Source organism: Phyllobates terribilis, unplaced genomic scaffold (genome assembly GCF_046119375.1).
Source record: "Phyllobates terribilis strain yellow unplaced genomic scaffold, ASM4611937v1 Scaffold_8__6_contigs__length_399053987, whole genome shotgun sequence".
Classification (NCBI taxonomy): domain Eukaryota; kingdom Metazoa; phylum Chordata; class Amphibia; order Anura; family Dendrobatidae; genus Phyllobates; species Phyllobates terribilis.
Window position 1 is genome coordinate 57,503,991 of NW_027362768.1, and position 18,223 is coordinate 57,522,213.

Here is an 18,223-nt window from a genome sequence, read left to right on the forward strand (position 1 = left end):
ACCAAATATACCTGAATGGGTGATTATATATACCAGGATGGGGTGCCATGTATACCAGGAAGGGGGGCTGCCATGTATACCAGGATGGGGGGCATGTATACCAGGATGATGATTATGTATATCAGGATGGAGGGGCCATATATAAAAGGATGGGGGCATATATATACTAGGATGGGGGATATAGATACGGAATGGGGGACATTACTCCTATAACAGTGTCAGCAGCAGACTCCCTCCCCTATAACAGTGCATCATGACAAAAATTTGAAGCAAAAAATGTGTTTTTTCTTCTAAAACTTAAGTGTGTCTTATAGTCCTGTGCGTCTTATAGTCAAAAAAATACGGTATGTCGAAGTACAGTACAGACCAAAAGTTTGGACACACCTTCTCATTTAAAGATTTTTCTGTATTTTCATGACTTTGAAAATTGTACATTCACACTGAAGGCAACAATACTATGAATTAACACATGTGGTATTATATACTTAACAAAAACATGTGAAACAACTGAAAATATGTCTTATATTCTAGGTTCTTCAAAGTAGCCACCTTTTGCTTTGATGACTGCTTTGCACACTCTTGGCATTCTCTTGATGAGCTTCAAGAGGTAGTCACCGGAAATGGTTTTCACTTCACAGCTGTGCCCTGTCAGGTTTAATAAGTGGGATTTCTTGCCTTTTAAATGGTGTTGGGACCATCAGTTGTGTTGTGCAGTAGTCAGGTGGATACACAGCTGATAGTCCTACTGAATAGACTGTTAGAATTTGTTTTATGGCAAGAAAAAAGCAGCTAAGTAAAGAAAAGCGAGTGGCCATCATTACTTTAAGAAATGAAGGTCAGTCAGTCCGAAAAATTGGGCGAACTTTGAAAGTGTCCCTAAGTACAGTTGCAGAAACCATTTAGCCCTACAGAGAAACTGGCTTACATGAGGACCGCCCCAGGAAAGGAAGACCAAGAGTCACATCTGCTTCTGAGGATAAGTTTATCCGAGTCACCAGCCTCAGAAATCGCAGGTTAACAGCAGCTCAGATTAGAGACCAGGTCAATGCCACACAGAGTTCTAGCAGCAGACACATCTCTACAACAACTGTTAAGAGGAGACTTTGTGCAGCAGACCTTCATGGTAAAATAGCTGCTAGGAAACGACTGCTAAGGACAGGCAACAAGCAGAAGAGACTTGTTTGGGCTAAAGAACACAAGGAATGGACATTAGACCAGTGGAAATCTGTGCTTTGGTCTGATGAGTCCAAATTTGAGATCTTTGGTTCCAACCACCGTGTCTTTGTGCGGCGCAGAAAAGGTGAACGGATGGACTCTACATGCCTGGTTCCCACCGTGAAGCATGGAGGAGGAGGTGTGATGGTGTGGGGGTGCTTTGCTCGTGACACTGTTGGGGATTTATTCAAAATTGAAGGCATACTGAACCAGCATGGCTACCACAGCATGTTGCAGCGGCATGCTATTCCATCCGATTTGCTTTTAGTTGGACCATCATTTATTTTTCAACAGGACAATGACCCCAAACACACCTCCAGGCTGTGTAAGGGCTATTTAACCAAGAAGGAGAGTGATGGGGTGCTACGCCAGATGACCTGGCCTCCACAGTCACCAGACCTGAACCCAATCGAGATGGTTTGGGGTGAGCTGGACAGCAGAGTGAAGGCAAAAGGGCCAACAAGTGCTAAGCATCTCTGGGAACTCCTTCAAGATTGTTGGAAGACCATTTCCGGTGACTACCTCTTGAAGCTCATCAAGAGAATGCCAAGAGTGTGCAAAGCAGTCATCAAAGCAAAAGCTGGCTACTTTGAAGAACCTAGAATATAAGACATATTTTCAGTTGTTTCACACTTTTTTGTTAAGTATATAATTCCACATGTGTTAATTCATAGTTTTGATGCCTTCAGTGTGAATGTACAATTTTCATAGTCATGAAAATACAGAAAAATCTTTAAATGAGAAGGTGTGTCAAAACTTTTGGTCTGTACTGTATGCACAATGAAAAAAGAATATCCCTATAAAGGTCCTCCCATGTAGTTATGGGCTGATTCCTGACCTTTCTCAGAATCATCCTTATCCCATGAGGCAAAAGGTTGCATGGAGCCCCAGACCGAGGAAGATTTGACAATCATCTCGTGTTTCTGTAGCGTTGGCACCTCTACACTCCGCCTTCCCCTCCGGCAGAGACGCCAACTCACTCACCGTACTCCCTCCACCTCCTGCTGCTGCTGTCCGGGGTCTGCGCATGGCTCGCAGATCCTCGGGCACTGTGCTTAGGATGTGCAGTCCCACCCTCTTAAAGGGACAGCACACGCCGTCCTAAAGTGTCTCCAGACAATGGCTGATGGGAGGTGCCTGAGTAACTTGTTAATTAGACTTATATGCTTGCTAGTTCTCAGGTCTCCAGTGCTCATATTTATTTATTTTTTTTTTTTATTTATTTTACTTATATAGCGCCATTAATTCCACAGCGGTTTATAGACATTATCGGCACTGTCCCCATTGGGACTCACAATCTAAATTCCCTATCAGTATGTCTTTGGAATATCCCAGTATACCCACCCAGTATATCCACATCTGCCGTGCCTACCAGTGTAACAATCATATCTTCCAGATCACCCGCCTGCCTGTATACCAGCCTTGGCCGCCAGCATCTGATTGATTTTATTTCTGCCATGCCCGCTAGCACCTGCCTGCTTTTATTTCTGCCGTGCCAGTCTGTATATCAGCAGGGTCCACTGGCACCAGTCTTGCCAGTCTGTGCAGTATATTAGCCGGACCCATCTTCATCTGTGGTTCCTGTGTTCCCGCCGTGCCTGGCTGTATTAGCTGTACTCTCCTAATGGGTCGTTGCATCTACCAGAAGGATTCAGGCAGTGTTAAAAGCCAAAGATGGATTTACAAAATACTAACAAAATAATAAAAATTAAAATTGAATTTTTAGGAGCAAAACAGTGACAATGCAATGACGTGTCAAAAATCTGCATAACTAATCACATGCCAAATAGTTGCAAGCCAAATTTATGTATGAGATGGCCAAGATGATTGTCTATAATATTATGGTAGTCTCAAGTTCGAAGCAGTAGTGGATGGTGAAATATGGAGTCTGAAAGTCAAAATTTCAAAAAAATTGTTACCATTTTGCTCATCATTGTATATATACCTTAATACGGTCACTGCCAGCTCCACAAAAAAAAAAAAAAGGTACCACTACTAGCTGCCACTAGTGATGAGCGAACGTGCTCGCCACTGCTCGGTACTCTCCCGAGTATCACTGTGCTCGACAAGCTCAGCGAGTATTTCCGGGTTGCTCGGGTGGGACCTCGGGTCCCCTCCCTGCATGTTTGGCGCTCTTTAGAGCAGGGATTGCCTGCCTGCACTGTAATGCCGTAGAAATATTGGTTGTGGGCATTACAGTGATTGGCTGGCCGCACAGCATCATCAGGTCTATAAAAGACCTGGCTCCGCTATGCTCGTCACAGTGTACCCCGGAATCAGGCACAGTAGGTAGAGGTGTTGCTGCGTCAGGGAGAAATTTGCTTCTTTAGAATTAGTATAGGTATTCCACAAGATACACTGTGTGCAGAATTATTAGGCAAGTTGTATTTTAGAGGATTATATTTATTATTGATCAACAACTATGTTCTCAATCAACCCAAAAGACTCATAAATATACAAGCTTAATATTTTTGGAAGTTGGAGTAGTTTTTTTTAGATTTGGCTATCTTAGGAGGATATCTGTTTGTGCAGGTAACTATTACTGTGCAGAATTATTAGGCAACTTAATAAAAAACAAATATAATCCCATCTCACTTTTTTATTTTCACCAGGTAAACCAATATCAGTGCACAAAATTTAGAAATAAACATTTCTGACATGCAAAAACAAAAACCCAAAAAAATAGTGATCAATATAGCCACCTTTCTTTATCATGACACTCAACAGCCTTCCATTCATAGATTCTGTCAGTTGCTTGATCTGTTTTCGATCAACATTGCGTGCAGCAGCCACCACAGCCTCCCAGACACTGTTCCGAGAGGTGTACTGTTTTCTCTCCCTGTAGATCTCACATTTTATGATGGATCACAGGTTGTCTATCGGGTTCAGATCAGGTGAACAAGGGGGCCATGTCATTATTTTTTCTTCTTTTAGGCCTTTACTGGCTAGCCATGCTGTGGAGTAGATGGATGCATGTGATGGAGCATTGTCCTTCATGATAATCATGTTTTTCTTGAACGATACCAACTTCTTCCTGTACCACTGCTTGAAGAAGTTGTCTTCCAGAAACTGGCAATAGGTCTGGGAGTTGAGCTTCACTCCATCGTCAACCCGAAAAGGTCCCACAAGTTCATCTTTGATGATACCAGCCCATACCAGTACACCACCTCCACCTTCCTGGCGTCTGAGTTTGAGTGGAGCTCTCTGCCCTTTACTGATCCAGCCTCTGGCCCATCCATCTGGCCCATCAAGAGTCACTCTCATTTCATCAGTCCATAAAACCTTTGAAAAATCAGTCTTAAGATATTTCTTGGCCCATTCTTGATGTTTTATCTTATGTTTCTTGTTCAAAGGTGGTCGTTTTTCAGCCTTCCTTATCTTGGCCATGTCCCTGAGTATCGCACACCTTATGCTTTTTGATATTCCAGTAACATTTCAGCTCTTAAATATGGAAAAACTGTTGGCCAATGGCATCTTGGCAGCTTCACGCTTGATTTTCCTCAATTCATGGGCAATTATTTTGCGCCTTTTTTGGCCAACACGCTTCTTGCGACCCTGTTAGCTATTTGCCATGAAACGCTTGATTGTTCAGTGATCATGCTTCAAAACTTTGGAAATTTCAAGACTGCTGCATCCCTCTGCAAGACATCTCACAATTTTGGACTTTTCAGAGCCCGTCAAATCTCTCTTCTGACCCATTTTGCCAAAGGAAAGGAAGTTGCCTAAAATTAAGCACACCTTATATAGGGTGTTGATGTCATTAGTCAACACCCCTCCTCATTCTTGAGATGCACATCACCAGATTTACTTAATTGGTAGTTGGCTCTCAAGCCTATGCAGCTTGGAGTAGGACAACATGTATAAAAAGTATCATGTGATCAAAATACTCATTTGCCTAATAATTCTGCACACAGTGTATATCTATATCCATCTGAACTAACAGTCCTTCTGAGGACTAATCCAGCTGCATATATTCAGTGGTGATAGCAGGAGTTAGGCAGACAGTGTATGTAGCAGACTGCAGTGCATGATACACCACAAGAGGGTCCATTGAACGTCCTGTCTGCTGCTGTAATAATTACAGATATTTCTAGACATAGCCCTATATATCAGGGGCCAGGGTATCTTTGCTTAAAAAGCAATCCAGAGTACATCATTTTTGTGCTCCATTAGCTTGTTCTCACTGCAGTATAAAGCCAGATCTGTTCCATATTTCAGCGATAAAAATCCAGAAACTTGAACTGAACGTGGAAAATATTGGCCTCCTTTTCCCTTCTGTTGCAGAGTGTCGGTGAAGCTATTCACATTAGGTCTCTGAGTGGAATAATATTAGTAATTTACAGGCCTGCTATTTAAAACCGTGGTTCTCTGTCAGAGATATCACCCATAAGACTGTTCAAAAATCATACATTTCTTCCATTTTCATTCCGTTGCAGTGTGTCCGTGAAGCTATTCACACTAGGTCTCTTTGTAGAATAATATTAGTAAATTACAGGCCTACTATTTAAAACTGTGGTTCTCTGTTAGACATATCACCTATAAGAGTGTTCCAAAATCAAACATTTCTTCCATTTTCATTTTGTTGCAGTGTGTCAGTCAAGCAATTCACACTAGGTGTCTGTGAAGAATAGTATTAGCAAATTACAGGCCTGCTATTTAAAATTGTGCTTCTCTGTCAGACGTATCACATATAACTGCGTTTTAAAATATGCCATTTCTCGTGAACATGGAAAATTTTGTCCTCCATTAAAAATGGGCAAGGTGCGTGGCAAGGGACGGGGAAGTGGACGTGATGGTGCAGACTGAAGCTGAGGACGTGGCCATGGGCAAGCTAAAATTGTGCCACAACAAACACCCACATCTTGTCGCTCGAACTTCCTGTCCAAATTACTAGAGGACCGCAGAACACCACTATTGAACACAGAGCAGTGTCAAAAGAATGTTGGTTGGATAGCAGAAAATGCTCCTTACTTTGCCACCACCACCCTGTCTTCCACACGGTCAAGTCTCAGTACCCGTGAGTCTGGACCGCATATTCCTCACCCTGATCCTCCTTCCTCCCGCCATGCTGAGTGCCCGGAGACAACTGATCCCATACTTGGACACTCAGAAGAGCTGTTCACTTTTCCATTTGTAGATTCGGGCGTCTCGCCTGGCCAGCTTCAAGTGAGTCAAGAGGAGAACGCGTGAAGCGATGCCTAAATATTGGAGCAGCCATGGTCACATGAAGGTGATGGTGGGAAAGTGCAATTACTGTTGCAAGAGGTGGATGATGATGATGATGAGACACAATTACCAGAAAGTCAGGTGGAGGAACAGGGTGCGGAAGTGGAAGACGAGGTGGTGAATGATATAGTAACTGACCCAGCCTGGCCGGGGGGACATACAGAGGGACGACAGCAGCACACAGGGGTGGGAGGCGTAGCACCACAACAGGCAGGAAGAAGCAATGTGATGGCCACTGGACACAGACACAAGGCGGGAAAGTGTTCCTCATAACGCCAACACGACGGAAGTTGCCAGTACAACTCTTAGGTCTTCTCGAGTCTGGTTATTTTTTTAAGACTTTGTAGATAACCCCAAAAAGGCCATTTGCACCACCTGCCATGCCAGCATCAGCAGGGGTAGCAAAACTAGCAGCCTGACCACCACCGGCATAATCAGGCACATGGCAGCAAAACACCCGACTAAGTGGGCCGAACCCCAGGGTCCAGCAACAGTGTCTGCGGGTGACACCACTGCTTATTCCGCTGTTGTGCATGCACACCAATCCCGTGTCCATGGCGCATGCCAAGATGCCTCCCGCCCTGCACCTATCGTTGAACACTCTCAACTAGCACCATCAGCAAGCACGTCCACGTCCTTGTCCCAGCACAACGTTCAGTTGTCTTTACCCCAGTCCTTGGAATGCAAGCACAAATAAGCAGCCAGCTTATTCACTAATGCTTGCGCTCAAAATGTTGCCCTTTAGTCTCATGGAGATGGAAGTTTTCTGCAACCTGATGGCGGCGGCAGTCCCTCGGTACACTGTCCCCAGCCGCCACTATTTCACACGGTGTGCTGTCCCCACATTACACCAGCACATGTCCCACAACATTAGCCGTGCCCTCAACAATGCAGTTACTGGGAAATTCCACCTAGCCACGGACACGTAGACAAGTGCTTGTGGGCAGGGACGGTACATCTCGCTGACAGCACACTGGGTTAATATAGTGGAATCCGGGACCCAGTTGGACCTTAGAACGGAACAGGTCCTCCCGATGCCGAGGATTGCGGCCCCTGGGTCAATCAAAGTTGCCCCCAAATTCTACAGCTCCTGCACCTCCTCCTTTTCAGCCTTCATCTCCGAAATGACCACATCAGTCGCAAGCTGAAAGAACTGCGTCGGCCAAGCGTCAACAGGCTGTGCTAAAGCTAATATGCTTAGGTGACAAACCACACAATGCTGAAGAGTTGCGGACAGCTCTGAAAGAGCAGGCAGATCTGTGGCTGACACCGCTTAATCTACAGCCAGGCATGGTTGTGTGTAACAATGGCTGAACCTGGTGGCGGCTCTGAGGCGAGGCGAGCTCACACGCGTACCATGCCTGGCCAATGTGCTTAACCTCGTGGTTCAGCAGTTTCTGATCTGTCAGATCTGCTTGTCAAAATACGCCACCTGTGTGCCCATTTTAGAAAGTCATCTACAGCTTCCGCCGCCCTTGCCGTGCTTTTGCGTTTGCAGCCTCCAGCTCACCGACTAATCTGTGATTTCCCCACTAGTGTTGAGTGAGCACTAAAATGCTCGGGTGCTCGAAGCTCGGGTCGAGCACACCGTGATACTCGGGTGCTCGACCCGAGCAACAAGCCCAATGTTAGTCTCTGGGAGACCAGAGCATTTTTGTGGCGGCACCCCCATCAGTCTGTAGAAAGCATAAAAAGTGCCCAAAACGATAGTAACAGTGCTCAAATGACATGGGGACAGCATGGGGATCGCCCCAGGAAGCATTTCTGGAACCCAGGTCACTGCTGTCAACGTGGTCAGAGGTATTAAGCCACTTTTACGGGCTCACAATAAAACGTTCAAAAATGAAACAAACTGTTTTCCTGTGAAATATGTTAAGGAACATCCTTTCCAGGGTAAAGACTTGTGTATAAGGTAAAATAAATAACCAAAAACAAACATACTCCTCCACACCTAGGGCTATGTTCACAAGTAGCATTTTTTATGCGTTTTTGCACCTTTGTATTGCTTTCAACTGTGACAAATGCATTCACCGGGAAATGTCATTTTAACATTTTACAAACTTATCTGGCCATGTGCTGTGTGACACATGCATACAGTACTGAAAAGTCATGGGGAAAGCTTGGGGAAGACCCCTGGAAGCATCTCTGACACCCAGGTCACTGCCTAAAAGTGTGCCCATCAGAAGTGATCCTTGCCACATCAGAAGATGCAGACTTGCAACTATCCCCGTGTAAGTCCTTGTCCCAGGGCAGTGTTCAACTGTACCTCCCCCATCCCTTGCAATGCAAGCACAAATATGCAGCCAACCACCTACCCACCCGCAGGCTGCAATACTATACTGCTAGCTTGCACTTAAAATGGGGCCTTTTAGCCCACCAAACAACCAGACTCCTCCGGTGGGCCCTGGCTTCTCCATCAGGGGAGTTGAGAGTGCCAAGGTGAGAAGCATGATGATGATAGAAGTTAGCATCTGCTTTGTTTTCTTGGAATGCAAGCGTAAGTGTGCAGCCTGCCACCCACCCACCCACCTCCAGGCTGCAATACAATACCATACTGCTAGCTTGCTTGCCCTTGAAATGAGGCCTTTTAGGCTTGTGGAGACGGAATCTGGCCACCATGTCATGGCTGCGTCGGCGGCCTGGTATCCATACTCAGTCCCCAGCCGCCCGGCGGCCGGGTGTCCACGCTTGGTCCCCAGCCACCAGGGGGCGGCCTGGTGTCCATACTCGGTCCCCAGCCGCCCCGCGGCCGGGTGCCCACATACGGTCCCCGGGTGCCCACATACGGCCGGGTGTCCACACTTGGTCCCCAGCCGCCCCGCGGCCGGGTGTCCATAAACGGTCCCCAGCCGCCCCTATTTGTCCCGGTGCGCCTTATACACAAGCGCGCATACCAAAACATTACCTGTGCCCTCCCCAGTGCATTTAGTGGGAAGGACAGCCTAACCACAAACATGGACAAATGAATGTGGCCAGGGATGGTCCATCTCACTAACTCCTTCATGCTGGGTTAATATTGTGGAAGCCGGGACACAGTTGGACACTGGGATGCAACACGTCTTCCAGACATAGAGGATTGCGCGTCCTGGGTCAATCAGGCTTCAACACAAAGTTCAGAAGGTAGACAGCAGCAGTGGTCGGCCTCCTACACAACGAGTAAATTATTCATGATCATGAGGCCATCCATCTCCTTAGCTTTCTGTTCCTTGGAATGCAAGCGCATGTATGTAGTAGCAGCTAGGCCTGAGGTGGTCAGCCTTTTGGCGCATATCCTACCTCCTCCGAGGATTGCTGGATGTTTTCCTGCTACTATCCCAGTTCTAGGACTCCCGTTAAAACAAAGCTTCAGGTGATGAATGATGGATGAGGTAGTGGCAAAGGAGAAAGAGCAGGAGCAACAGGGGCCATTCACATCAATATCAGGCCAGTCAACCACACATGTCTTGTAGGATATGTTTCTGTACCAAAAGGAGCAGTTTGGCTGCACAGTTATAGGGCATACAGTGAGTGCAATACCTACCAAAAATTTCGACGCACTCCAATGCCCCTTGGAAGTGACTTAGAGGTCAGAGGGCCTTAACTAAATTGTTTTTTCCATTTATAGCAACTGGGTCTCCTGTACCCTGTTGGCCTAAGCAGTGAATGGAAGGCTTTCCAAAAATTATGAGGAACTGCAATGCCCCTTGAAACAGACGTAGATTACAGCGTACTAAAAACCTTCTACCCATTATTGGGGAGTGGGTCTCCCGTAGTGTTCGCCTATGCATTGAAAAGCAAAAGCTGACTAAAATTAGGAGGAAATGCAATGCCCGTTGGAAGAGTCGTGGAGGTTAGAGGTGATTAAAAACAACATTTCAATGCCCCTTGGAAGAGCTATGGAGTTCAGAGTGGTTTAATAAGACGGTTTAAATGCCCCTTGGAAAAGACGTGGAGGTCACAGTAGCTTAACAAGACGGTTTTAATGCCCCTTGGAAGAGACGTGGAGTTCAGAGTGGTTTAACAAGACGGTTTTAATGCCCCTTGGAAGAGACATGGAGGTCCCAGTGGAATAAAAAGACAATATCAATGCCCCTTGGAAGAGTGGTGGAGGTTACAGTGGAATAAAAAGACAATATCAATGCCCCTTGGAAGAGTGGTGGAGGTCGCACTGGAACAAAAAGACAATATCAATGACCCTTGGAAGAGACGTGGAGGTCACAGTAGCTTAACAAGACAATTTTAATGCCCCTTGGAAGAGACATGGAGTTCAGAGTGGTTTAACAAGATGGTTTTAATGCCCCTTGGAAGAGACGTGGAGGTCACAGTAGCTTAACAAGACGGTTTTAATGCCCCTTGGAAGAGACGTGGAGGTCACAGTAACTTAACAAGACGGTTTTAATGCCCCTTGGAAGAGTGGTGGAGGTCACAGTGGAATAAAAAGACAATATCAATGACCCTTTGAAGAGACGTGGAGGTCACAGTAGCTTAACAAGACGATTTTAATGCCCCTTACAAGAGCCATGCAGTACAGCATATTAAAAACATTATTCCCATTATTGGGGAGTGTGTCTCCCATAGTCTTTGCCTATGCCTTCCAAGCAAAAGCTGCCAAAAATTAGGACAGAGGAACTTGCAATACCCCTTACAAGAGCCATGCAGTACAGCATAATCAAAACATTATTCCCATTATTGGGGAGTGGGTCTCCCATAGTCTTTGCCTATGCCTTCCAAGCAAAAGCTGCCAAAAATTAGGACGGAGGAACTTGCAATGCTGGCAACATGGACCACGGTCACCCTGGTGGTATAGTGGTGGTGGAGGCTGAGGATAAGGAGAAGAGCAAAAAACAGCCGAAATGAGGAAGCGTATACCCATGTGTGGGTGTGAAGCGGTGCATGGGAATACACCTCCCGAAATAACACAGTGGATTTGACTTTATGTTACTCTGCTGTCATTTGGTGGTGATGAGAAGTCTGGCCCAATCCAGCCCTTGTTCATTTTGATAAGGGTCAGCTTGTCAGCATTGTCAGTTGACAGGCAAGTGTACTTATCAGTTATAATTCCCCCAGCAGCAGTAAAAACACACTCCGATAACATACTAGCGGCAGGCAGGCCAGGACCTCCAAGGCGTACAGAGCGAGTTCATTCCAAGTGTCCAGCTTGGATACCCAATAATTAAAAGGCACAGAGGAATCACGGAGGATGCTGGTACGGTCGGCGAAGTACTTCTTCACCATCTTTTGAAACTTTCCACTCCTTGTGAGAGTACCCCGCGCTTCAGGGCCTGTAAGCTGGGCGGGTCTCAGAAAACTGTCCCAGAACGTTGACAGTGTTCCCCTGCCTCTGTTGGATTGGAGTTGCGTCTCTCTCGCCTGTATGCCTTGGTTGGGCAACGAACTGTGACCTCTGCCGCTAGCGTGTTCAGATGTGAATTTTTTTAACAGTTCTGCAGCAAGGGCCTTTTGGTACTGCCCCATTTTTGTAGACCTCGCCACCTCAGGAATAAGAGAGTGAAAGTTCTCCTTGTAGCGGGGTTCTAAAAGTGTCACCAACCAGTAATGACTGTCACCCAACATTTTGACAACGCGAGGGTCATGGTTAAGGCAGCGTAACATAAAGTCAGCCATGCGTGCCAGACTGGTAACGGGCAAGACTTCTGTGTCCTCACCAAGATGACGACTGACCATGCTCTCCTCCTCCTCCCCGCTGTGCTCAGGCCACCCACGCTGAACCGACGGTATGACAGTTGTACAGGTACTACCGTCTACAGCGCATGATACCAGCTCCTGTTCTTCCTCCTCCTCCTCCCCCTCTCCCTCATTGTCCCCCAATGCACATTGGGATGAGATGAGGCTGGGCTGTGTGTAATCGCCCGTTACGGCTTCTTGATCCATCTCATCATACTGTTAGAACCCTCCTGTTAGTTTTTTTCTATTTTTGGGGTCACGTGACCTGCTGCCTATTTATTCCAGCTCCGCCCTTCTGGCTTTGCTGGACTTCAGTGTTACTTTGACTCGTAATCTAGCCAGGTGCTTTGTACCTATCTCTATAGTTTGCTTGGTCCTTGGACCTTTAAGTATTTTTGTCTGTTTGTCTTTTTGCTCCGCTACAACTTCTGCTAGGAGGTGTCCAATTTTGTCCCAGTCCTTAGTACTTTTAGGGACCCCTCCCTTATATCTATAGGTCTGCGTTTAGACTAGCTGAGGACGAAGGCGGGTCTGTTCACAAGGAACAGGTTGCCAGCTGCATCATAGGGAATCAGCTTCGTCCTATTGTAGGGACAGTTTTCCTATCTTTCCTTAGTTCTTGTAGCAGATCATAACACATACTCTGGCTGCAATGCCTCCTCTTTAATTCTCTGCAGAGAGTGTTGAAAAAGACAGACAAGTGGGATGCTGACGCTAATGATGGCGTCATCGCCACTCGCCATCTTGGTGGACTCCTCAAAGTTTGTCAGGATGGTACATATGTCAGACATCCAGGTCCACTCCTGAAGTCTTATGTGTGGAGTCTGAACTGAATACCGACGGCCTTGTTGATGCTGGTACTCCACAACTGCTCTCTTCTGCTCACAAATACTTTGCAACATGTGGAGGGTAGAGTTCCAACGTGTGGGGACATCACACACCAGTCGGTGTGCCGGAAGCTGCAAACGCTGCAGCAACACAGCAAGGGCGACGGAAGCTGTAGCCGACTTCCGAAAATGAGCTGACGGGCGGCGTACTTTGACGAGCAGATCTGACAACTAGGGATACGATTTAAGAAACTGCTGAACCACGAGGTTAAGCATGAGCCAGGCATGGTACGTGTGTGATCTCACCTCGCCTTAGAGCAGCCACCAGGTTACGGCCATTGTCACACACGACCATGCCTGGATGTAGATTCAGCGGTCTCAGCCACAGATCTGCCTGCTCTTTCACAGCTGTCCACAACTCACAAGCAGTGTGAGGTTTATCACCTAAGCTTATGAGTTTCAGCACAGCCTGTTGCCGCTTGGCGGAGGCAGTACTGCAGTGCTTCCAGCTTGTAACTGATGATGTGATATCTGAGATGGAGGCTGAGCATGAGGAGTAGGAGGAGGATGATGCGCAGGAGCTGTACACTGTGGGGGCAACTCTGAGTGACATAGGGCCCGCAATCCTCGGTGTGGGGAGGATGTGTTCCATCCCAAGGTCCGACTGGGTCCTGGCTTCCACTATGTTTACCCAGTGTGCCATCAGGGAGATGTACCGTCCCTGGCCACAAGCACTTGTCCACGTGTCCGTTGTCAGGTGGACTCTCCCAGTAACTGCATTGTTGAGGGCACGGCAGATGTTTTGGGACACGTGCTTGTGTAGTGCGGGGATGACACACCGGGCAAAATAGTATCGGCTGGGGACCGAGTACCGAGGGACGGCCACCGTCATAAGGTTGCGGAAGGATTCTGTCTCCACCAGCCTTAAAGGCAGCATTTCCAACGCAAGCAGTCGTGAAATGTGCGAATTTAGGACTGTGGACTGTGGGGCGTTGGCTGCAAATTTGCGCTTTCGTTCAAAGGTCTGGGATATGGACAATTGAACGCTGCGGTGGGACGTGGACGTGGACGTTGATGCTGTTTCTTGAGAAACTGCCATAACAAGTGAAGACAGAGGAGGGGGCAACGTCCCTCGTGTTAGTGTTATGGGGAACGGTTGCCCACCTTCTGTCTGCAGCCACCACACTGCTTCTTCCTGCCTGTTGGGGTATTCTGCCTCCCTCCCCCTGTGTGCTGCTGGCCTCGCTCTGCATGTCCTTCTGCCACGTTGGGTCAGTTACTAGATCATCCACCACCTCCTCCTCTTCCACTTCTGCAACACGGTCCTCCTCCTCACTTCGTGGCAATTGTGTCTCGTCATCGTCCACCTCTTGTGACAAATTGCCAGCGTCGCCTTCCTGTGGCCGTGGCTGGTCAAATATTTGGCCATCGCTACATGGGATCTCCTCTTCCACCATTTCAAGCGGAGCAGGTGAGGGGCCCAAATATGGAAATGGACCAGTGAACAGCTCTTCAGACTGTCCAACTGTGGGATCAGTTGCTGTCTGACGACACTCGGCATGGTGGGAGGAAGGAGCATCAGGGTGAGGAGGAGTATGCGGTCGAGACTCACGGCTACTTTGACTTGACCGTGTGGAAGACAGACCGGAGGTGGTGGTGCCCAGGTGACTGGAATTATTATCTGCTATCCAATTAATAACCTGTTCTCACTGATCAGTTCACAATAGTGGTGTTGTTGTGTGCTTCCATAGTAATTTGGTCAAAAACTGGGAGCGAGAAGATTTGGCTGTTGGTTGTGGCACATTTTCACCTTGGCCACGGCCCCGTCCTCTGCACGCACCATCACCAGAACGTCCAGTTCCACGTCCCTTGCCACGCGCCTTGCCTATTGTAAATGAAGTAAAATAGCTTACACTCGCACTATCAACGACAAAAGGGTAATAAAAAGGAGATTAGAACTGTGGAAGAGGAAAACCACAGTTTTAGTTCTCTGGCTATCTGGCCTACACCAGAATCTTTTAAACAGATATATTTGTATCTGAGCAGTCAGCGAGACACTCAAACTGTTTTTTTTATGGAAAAAAGGCAAAAAGGTGGATAACACCCAGATTTGAACCGTGGAAGAGGAAAACCACAGTTCTATTTCTCTGGCCTACACCAGAATCTTTTAAACAGATATATTTGTGTCTGAACAGTCAGCGAGATACTCAAACTGTTTTTTTTAATGGAAAAAAGGCAAAAAAGTGGATAATACAGAGATTTGAACCGTGGAACTGCAAAACCACAGTTCTAGTTATCTGGCCGAAACCAAACTCTTTTAAACAGATATATTTGTGTCTGAACACTCACAGACACACTTTTTTTTTTGGGGGGGGGGGAGAAATACCAAAAGGTTAATATGACGGGTATTTGTACAGTCTGACTGACGAAAAAAAAAAAAGAGGATTTAGATGAAAAAAGAAGGATTTTTCCTGGCCCCTGAGACCTGGGGCAAAGTCTAGCAATTTGAGCAGCAGCAGCACACAGGACTGTAATGCAGTGTTTGTTGGTATAACCACTGCATCTCCTATACAGCCTGCCTGATATCTGAGATGGATATTAGTCCTCAGAAGGACTGTTTGTTTGATTTTACAGGTTTTAGAGACCCTACACTACCTATTTCGCAGTATAAATCCCTAGCTCAGCAGCACTGTCCCTACACTGTCTGATCCGGAGCGACTGTGTCCAAGATGGCGGCGCCCGGTTTTAAATACTCGAGGTGACGCTGTGCGGCCAGCCAATCACTGTAATGCCCACAACCAACATGACTGCGGCATTACAGTGACTGGCTGGCCATCCCTGCATGTTCATTGGCTCTGTAAAGAGAGCCAAACATGCTGGGCGGAGACCTAAGCTCCCGCCCAAGTAACCCGAAAATGCTCGGTGCTCGCCGAACATCCCGAGTAGTGAGATGCTCGGGCGAGTACCGAGCTGTGTCGAGCATGCTCGCTCAACACTAGTCCCCACACGTTTAAACTCTACATTGCAGATGTTGGGAAGGATTTGTAAGCAGAAGAGGGCAGTTGTTGATTACCAGCATCAACAAGGCCGTCAGTATTCAGGTCAGACTCCACACATAAAACCTCAGGAGTGAACATGGATGTCAGACATATGTACCATCCTCCAAAACTTTGAGGACTCCACCAAGATGGTGAGTGGCAATGACGCCATAATTAGCATCACCATCCCGCTGCTCTTTCTTCTGAAACGCTCTCTGCTCACAATTAAAGATGATGCATTGCAGGGGGAGCATGATGAGATGGAGCAAGGAACCATACAAGGTGATCCTACACAGCCCAGGCTCATCTCATCCCAATGTGGATTGGGTGACAAAGAGGAAGAGGAGGAAGAACAGGAACTAGTTTCCTGCGCTATAGACGGTACTTCCTGTACAACTGTCATACTGTCTGTTCAGCGCGGATGGCCTGAGGACAGGGAGGAGGAGGAGAGCATGGTCAGTCGTCCTCTTGGTGAGGACACAGAAGTCTTGCCTCTTTGCAGTCTGGCACATATGGCTGAGTTTATGTTACGCTGCCTTTCCCGTGACACTCGCGTTTTCCAAATTTTGGGTGATTATTGGTTGGTGACACTTCTAGACCCATGCTACAAGGAGAACTTTCTGCCTCTTATTCCTGCGCAGGACAGGCCTAATAAAATGGGGCAGTACGAGAAGGCTCTTGCTGCGGAATTATTAAAAAAATTCCCATCTGAAAACGCTGGCGGCAGAGGTCACAGTTCGTTGGACAACTAAGGAGTACTGGTGAGGCAGACACAATTGCAATCGAGCAGAGGCAGAGGAACAATATCAAAGTTCTGGGACAATTTTCTCAGACCCTCCCATCGCACAAGCCCTTATACGCGGGGTACTCTCTCAAGGAGGGAAAAGTTGCGTAAGATGCTAAGGGAGTACCTTGCCGACCATACCAACGTCCTCCATAATTCCTCTGTGCCTTATAATTATTGGGTATCTAAGCTGGACATGTGGCATGAACTGGTTCTCTACGCCTTGGAGGTCCTGGCCTACCCTGCAGATAGCGTTTTGTCAGACCGGGTTTTTAGTGTCGCCGGTGGAATTATTACAGATAGGCACATCCGCCTGTCAACTGAAAATGCTGACAGGCTGACTCATAAAAATGAACAAGGGCTGGATTGGGCCAGACTTCACAACACCACCGAATGATAGCAGCGTAACATAAACTCAAATAAAGTGTCTTTTTTTTGGGAGGTCTAACTCTATTCCAATGTACCTCTATCTTCACACCCAGACATGGGTATACGCTTCATGATTTTGTCTATTTGTTCTTGTCCTCCTCATTTTCCGCATCCTCATCCTCCACACCATATCACCACCATATGTACCATATCAACATATCTACGCCTCTTGCAAGGGACATTGGGGTTCCTCCAAATTTTTTACAGCCATTGCTTCACTGCATAGGCAAACAGTATGGGAGACACACTTCCTAATAATGGGAACATAGAGGTCGGAGGGCCTCCTGAAAACAAAGTCTCTTGCAAGGGGCATTGGAGTTCCTCCAAATTTTTGGCAGCCATGGCTTCACTGCATAGGCAAACAGTACGGGAGACACACATCTGTAAAATAGAATTAGACTTACCGGTATTTCGGCTTCTAATAACCCACCACAACAGCACACAGGAGGATGTAACCCCACCCTAACAGGGACAGGAAATATGAAAAGGTTTAAATAGCCCCTCCCACATCCTCCCTCCAGTGTTATTACAAAGGACAAGAGTATAGATGCTTCAAATTAATTTTATTTCTACTGATCCAACTGTCGTAGAAACAATAAGAAAGGGGGAGGGATTTAACCGTGCTGTCGTGGTGGGTTATTAGAAACCGAATTACCGGTAAGTCTAATTCTATTTTCTCTAATAACCCCCCACGACAGCACACAGGAGGTATACCAAAGATATACTAGGGAGGGTCAATAGCCTGAAGGACCTTCCTTCCGAAGGCTAAATCTCCAACAGACATTAGATCTAGTCCGTAGTGTTGGGAGAAAGTATGAATCGAGGACCGCGTAGCAGCTCTGCAAATCTGTTCAATGGATGCGCTGGCTTTCTCAGCCCAGGAGACTGATATTGCTCTTGTAGAATGGGCCTTGAGCTTTGCCGGAGGAAGCAGATCTTGTATCTCGAAAGCCTCCGTAATCGCCCTCTTAATCCAGTTGGCTATTGTGGATTTTGCTGCCTTCTTTCCTCTGTTTGGACCTTGTGTATGGACAAATAGG